General features: G+C 41.7%; 1 long non-coding RNA gene across 1 annotated transcript in view; it reads left to right on the top strand.

Moving 5' to 3' along the window:
* The window catches only part of LOC125481933, a 5,643-nt gene extending 2,907 nt beyond the window's left edge, over window positions 1-2,736 (top strand). The window contains exon 3 of the long non-coding RNA XR_007261499.1: window positions 2,610-2,736. This is a non-coding gene — a long non-coding RNA (uncharacterized LOC125481933). The remainder of the gene's footprint in view (window positions 1-2,609) is intronic.
* Window positions 2,737-6,990: the final 4,254 nt, after the last annotated feature.

Below are 6,990 nucleotides of genomic sequence, written 5' to 3' on the forward strand. Positions count from 1 at the left end.
ACAGGTTAGGGAGGCAGGGACGAGCTGGACTGGTTTTGGGATGCGGTAGGGGGAGGGGAGATTTTGAAACTTGTGAAATCCACATTGATACCATTGGGCTGCAGGGTTCCCAAGCGGAATATGAGTTGCTGTTCCTGCAACCTTCGGGTGGCATCGTTGTGGCACTGCAGGAGGCCCAGGATGGACATGTCGTCTGAGGAATGGGAGGGGGAGTTGAAATGGTTCGCGACCGGGAGGTGCAGTTGTTTGTTGCGAACCGAGCGTAAGTGTTCTGCAAAGCGGTCCCCGAGTCTCCGCTTGGTTTCCCCGATGTAGAGGAAGCCACACCGGGTACAGCGGATGCAGTATACCACATTGGCAGATGTGCAGGTGAACATCTGCTTGATGTGGAAAGTCTTCTTGGGGCCTGGGATGGGGGTGAGGGAGGAGGTATGGGGGCAGGTGTAGCACTTCCTGCGGTTGCAGGGAAAAGTGCCGGGTGTGGTGGAGCTGGAGGGGAGTGTGGAGCGGACAAGGGAGTCACGGAGAGAGTTGTCCCTCCGGAAAGCAGATAAAGGTGGGGAGGGAAAGATGTCTTTGGTGGTGGGGTCGGATTGCAGATGGCGGAAGTGTCGGAGGATGATGCGTTGGATCCGGAGGTTGGTGGGGTGGTACGTGAGGACGAGGGGGATTCTTTTTTGGTTTTTATTGCGTGGACGGGGTGTGAGGGATGAGGTGCGGGAGATGTGGGAGACACGGTTGAGGGCGTTCTCGACCACCGAGGGGGGGATGTTACGGTCCTTGAAAAACAGGTTTATTTATTTGAAAGCACTAGCTTTCAGAGCTCTGTTCCTTCCTCAGGTTTAGTGTGGAAGAGGAGGTATACTGACACAGAATTCATAAGCAGAAAGGTAACAATGGTAAAAATGGCTCGCTAGCCGCCTCCTGTTGAATCTTGAATCAGTTAGAAAGGAGATGCAGGTTTCTATTGATTAAAATGCAAATCCCAGAATCTCTTTTCAAGTCATTGCCCTGAGATAATTAAAGGTTTTATCCGTGTATACAAGAAGTGGCTTCTTAGGTCATACAATGCATTTTAGGTGCGAGGCCTTGTTTAGAATCTGTCTGTGTTTTAACCTGGAGTCAGGCTGGTTTTATTTTTCACAACTATCACAGATGCGCACGCACACCGTTATTTCATCCAAGATATTTGTGTATTTGCACATGCAGATTCTATTTTGTTCAAAAAAATGAAACCAGCTCAACTCCAGGTGAAAAAGGATACGGATTCTAAACAAGGCGTCACACTTAATATACGTTGTCTGACCTGAGATGTCACCTCTTGTACATGCTGATAAAACCTCTAATTATTTCAGGGCAATAACTTGAAAGAGATTCTGGGATTTGCACTTTAATCAAAAGAAACCTGCATCTCCTTTCTAATTGATCAAAGGTTCAACAGAGGTGGCCAGTGAACCATTTTTACAGATTGTTAAGCCGAAAGAAAACATGTCAGTATACCTCCTTTTCCACGCAACACCTGAGGAAGGAGCAGAGTTTCGAAAGCTAGTGTTTTCGTATAAATCTGTTGGACTATAACCTGGCGTCATGCGATTTTTGACCTTATCTCAGCTTTGAAGGCACTTAACAACCCAGCTTCAACAGCCCTCGAGAGTGAAGAATTCCACAGATTCACAACCGGCTCAGTGGTTAGCACTGCTGCCTCACAGCGCCAGGGACCCGGGTTCAATTCCACCCTCGGGCGACTGTCAGTGTGGAGTTTGCACATTCTCCGGGTGCTCCGGTTTCCTCCCACAGTCCAAAGATGTGCAGGCTAGGTGGATTGGCAACGCTAAATTGCCTGTAGTGTTCAGGGATGTGTAGATTAGGTGGGTTATAGCGGTGTGGGTCTGGGTGGGATGCTTTGAGGTTCGGTGTGGACTGGTTGGGCTGAAGGGCCTGTTTCCACACTGTAGGGATTCTGTGATAGCTTTCTATGATAAAGTAGAAACTCCTTCTCACCTCCGTCTTAAGTGATCTGAGATTATGCCCTCCAGTCCTAAACTCTCCCACAAGGGAGACAACCTTTCCACATCTATCCTTAAGAATCTTGAACGTTTCAATACGATCGCCTCTGATTCTTCTAAATTTCATCGAGTGCAGGCCCAAACTGCTCAACTTCTCCTATTAAGGTTGTCCCTCCATACTTAGTATTAGGCTGGTGGACCTTTTTTGGACTGCCTTCAATGCTAGTATATCTCTCCTTTGATAAGGGGCCTAAAGACACTGGACCTCATATGGAATAAGATGCAAAGTTTGAAAGGTGGAGTTAATCAAGTTCTTAATTACATAGGTTATGACTTTGGAAACTGCTCACTTCTTTGTAGTTTGCATAGAGAGGAGAAAGAGGGAAGAAATCCCTGCTTCACTGTATTTGTGGGCAAGTGGTAGCTAGTGTATATATTGTCAAAGTGTTGGTTTTCAGGACTTCCAAAAATGTTGTTAAATATCTTCAGTTCAACAACAGTTTCAAGCTTTTCTGTCACTAAGCCAGTGGCTATAATTTATAATCTATGATCTTTCAGTTCCTCCAGATACAGTTACAGATGTTTGTATTATTCTGACTCTAGGTGGCCATTATACAGCTTATTGCCTAAATGATCTGAATAATCGATGGTTTGAATTTGATGACCAGTGTGTGATGGAAGTGTCCGAATCAACTGTGCAGAATGCAGAAGCTTATGTGCTCTTCTACAGGTAACTTCATTCTGTTGATGGCTGGTGGTTTGTTTTCTGTGGAAAGGCATGTAGAATAGTCATCTTGTATACTAATAGATTTTGACTTATCCCAAACCCTGCAAACCTGTGGTACTGCCAGTTCATAACTTTAAATTTTGTATCTGTATTTCAGGCAGGTAAGCAATGAAATGATCTGTTTGGATGAGGAAACCTAGTGGGTGTGCTTGAGATTATAGTAATGTTTGGTCAGAAGTTTGAGAGATACAGTCTCACTGCAGGGACTTGAGCACAAAATCCTGGCCAAACCTCCCACCTTTGGAATGGATTTTAAACAGGGACTACATATACTTCCGCAGTCGAATGTATTTTAAAAGATCAACAGAGTTCTCCTGGAGAAAGGGTAGAAATTGCTGGAGAGTCTCAGCAGGTCCAGCTGCATCTGTAGGAAGAAAGTTCTGAGTTCTGATGAAGACTCACCATCTCAAAATATTAACCAGTGTCCCTAAAAACCAATTATCTGGTCATTGTGATGGTGTTTGTGGGAGCTTGCTGTGCCTGATCCTGTTCCTAACCAACTAATAATTTGTGTCTGACCATCCAAAATAATTCATTCACTGGGCAGTTTTGTAATCTTTGCCTTTTTTTTTCTTGTTCCCTTTATTTTTTGGGGTGTCCTTTAATGTAGTGTTTCAGTATTAATTGTTTTTGGTCTTTATGATGTGGCCAAGATAGTGACATCATGATCAAAAGGGGGTGACCTCAGAGAGGTTTTCAAAATCATGAGGGCCATAGATAAGGTGAATAGCAGGTGTCTTTTTCCTATGCCGGGGAATTTCAAGACTGGAGGGCGTATTTTTAAGGTGAGAGGAGAAAGAGATTTAAAAAGGACACAAGGGGCAACTTTTTTTACACAGAATTGTTTCTGTGTGCAATGAACTTCCAGAGGAATTGGTGGATGTGGGTGCAGTTACAACGTTTAAAAGACATTTGGATACATACATGAATGATAAAAGTTTAGAGGATATGGGCCAAGCGCAGGTAGGTGGGATTAGTTCAGTTTGGGATTATGGTTGGCATGGACTGATTCAATTGAAGGGTCTGTTTCTGTGCTTTATGACCGGGTGATACTCTGAAATTGTCGTCATCCCTCTCCTTTGTAGCCCATTTTGTTCAACCTAGAAGTTAAATTAGTTTGCATCATCTGAACAAGGTATAAGTAAATTAATTGCACAGTTCCTATTCCTACATTAAATTTTATGACCCCAAAATTCTTCGATCTTAATAGATTGTTATAGAGTACAGTGGTATTGGTGCAAATCTTCAGTGATTGGAGACTGAAATACAGGTAACATTTTAACCACTGCTTTGCATAGGCAGTGGATACAAGTAAGGAAGAATGGAACAGTTCTGAAGAACCAGTCTGCCAATCGGGACAGTCTAACTGTGACACTCTCCTTTCCAGTATAATTTGATTTATTTTTAATATTTAATAATTTTGATATTTAATTTCTCCCTTGCTTAAGTTTAATTGGGATTAGTTTTAAAACATTTTGTAAGGAAAAGTAGCCATAATCCAGCAAAGATGTCAGGTCATGTGTTTGTGGTTTTATAGTTGTTTTATGGCTCAAGTTAATATAAACTTTGGCTAATAAAGGTGAAAATACTGTGTGGTAAAAAAAGTTTTAGTCAGATACAGCTCTATTTTAAAATGGTTTAGTTTGGTAACTTAAAGTATGTATCTTAGATGTGTATGATTATTTTGAGCTTTAACTTGTTTCAGGCATCAGCACATAGTTGTTTACATAGAATCCCCATAGTGTGGAAACAGGCCATTCAGCCCAACAAGTCTACACCGACTCTGCAAAGGGCATCCCACTCAGACCCACTCTCCCTCCCCCCACCCTGTCTCTGTAACCCTGCATTCCTGTGGCTAATGCACCTAACCTACACATTCCTGGACACTATGGGCCATTCAGCATGGCCAATCCACCTAACTTGCACAACTTTCGGACTGTGGGAGGAAACCACAGACCCGGCAGAAACCCATACAGACATACAACTCATACAAACCCGCGCCTGCCCCCCCCCTCCCCCCCCCCCCCCCCAGGAATATTGATAGATTTTGAATACTTAGATGTATCAATTGGGGCATTTGGGGATGTTAGTTAGTCACTAGATGGTGACACTGTACTCTAAGATGATGCATAAATTATTGGTACACCATTGTCTGTAAAGATGTAAAACGTTGGCAGGTTGATACAGACAAGATGCCATAGATGGGTTGATTCTACAAAATGATAAATATTTCAAAGAACAAAGATAGTGGGAAGTCACATCAATAAGATGGGCATTAGCTTTAGAAAGATCAGTTAGGAATTGGGTATGCACTGTTCAGCCAGTCCGAAATTCTTTGTGCTGTCCATGTATTGTCCAGCCACTTGAGAGTTCCGGATGCCTCTGAAAGCATCTGCTGCCTAAATGATTCTGGACATTCATTTAGTTCTGTTCATTAAATATATCACCTGTTGGATTTAACTTTGCCTTTTGTTAGCTGGAACTTTTAAAATGGGGTTCTGCATTTATCTTGTTTGTACCTTTCACATCTTTCTGTACCTCTATAAAATCACTTTGCTCTTCAGCATATGTTAAACCACTATAATAATTCTCCCCCATGATAAAACTTTGGCAGCAACCTGACTTCGTTATGCATATCATATAGGAATCTTAAGACATTGTGTTAAAATCAGTTTATTGCACCTCTCGAATGTTTATTCAAGACCATTTTGTAAGTCAAAAAGCTATGAATTTTCTGCATAGAGTACAGATAATTAAATTTACAACAGTGAACTGGTGCTGCAGAAGCAAGGTAATTGTGAGCTCACCTGGCAGCAATTCAAATGTTATAATGCAAATTCATTTGAATCTGCCACGTAGTTCTGCAGTAAAAACTGATCCAGTTCGTATGCAGCTGCTGTGAATCAGATTGCCTTGTGGAGATGTGTGTAATTAACATTACTTCCACAAATAATTTATTTCTAACTTCCAAATAAATTTTAGTTTGGAGTCAAATTAACACTATACATTATAAGCAGTTATATAAATAATGCAGTCACCACCTTCTTGCTGCAATCTGTGTGAATAATGGGTGGCACGGTGGCTCAGTAGTTAGCACAGCTACCTCACAGCACCAGGGACGCAGGTTCGATTCCAGCCTCGGGTGACTGTGCAGACTCCACACAGACATTCTCCCTGTGTCTGCTCGGGTTTACTCAAGGTGCTTCAGTTTCCTCCCACAGTCCAAAGATGTGCAGGTTAGGTGGATTGGCCATGTTAAATTGCCCATAGTGTCCAGGGATATGCAAGCTAGATGGATTAGCCATGGGAAATGCAGGGTTACAGCAATAGGGTAGAGGGTGGGATGCTGTTCAGAAGGTCAGTGTAGACTCAATGGGCTGAATGGCCTGCTTCCACACTGTAGGGATTCTACGAAAATAATAAATGCTGTTTTTTAATACATTGTATGGAGTTTGGAATTTTAAAATGTAAAGCTAATAATGTTGCATTTCATAATGTCTCTCAAATCCCTGAAAAATCAATAATTTTAACACCTGTTGTTACCGTACAAAGCTAACTTAGAGTTGGCGGAAAGTCATTACTGTTTCTGGCAATGCAGTTTTGTGCTGAATATTTGTACACTCTCTCTTGATACTTTTGTCTGCTTGAAACTTCTCTTTCAAATGATCTCAGCATCAGTGTTTTCACTTGCCAGGATATCTTTTTAAATTTGCTGCATATGCAGGGAACAAAACAAGCCACCTTCCATTTCCTCCACCTACTGACTTTATCATGTGCCCTCACGCATTAGTCATGTCTTCAGAAGACTGTAGAATAACACTACTAAAATAATTACACTCAATTTGGACTTCAATTGGGAAGGAGATTTACAATAAACTATAAAATAAGTTAATTGGAAAAGTTAAATTGAAAAAAAGATTCTAATCAAAAATGCATTTGAACAAATCACACATGATGTTTTGTGTTTGAATTGAATTTCTCCCTTGGGGCACCACCTTAGTAACAACCAGTGATTGAATTGATTGTGCCATAAGAGAGGAGAGAACATTTTTTCTATATAGAATAGTATAATAACGGAACCATTAGCTCTATTGACTGGCGAAATGGCATGACAAAATTCAAGACTTAAGATATTGACAAAAATGAAACATTTCTGTTATGGGAGATAGTAGGAACTGCAGATGCTGGAGAATCCGA

This window comes from Rhincodon typus, unplaced genomic scaffold, assembly GCF_021869965.1.
Source record: "Rhincodon typus isolate 14 unplaced genomic scaffold, sRhiTyp1.1 hic_rhity00004359, whole genome shotgun sequence".
NCBI lineage: Eukaryota > Metazoa > Chordata > Chondrichthyes > Orectolobiformes > Rhincodontidae > Rhincodon > Rhincodon typus.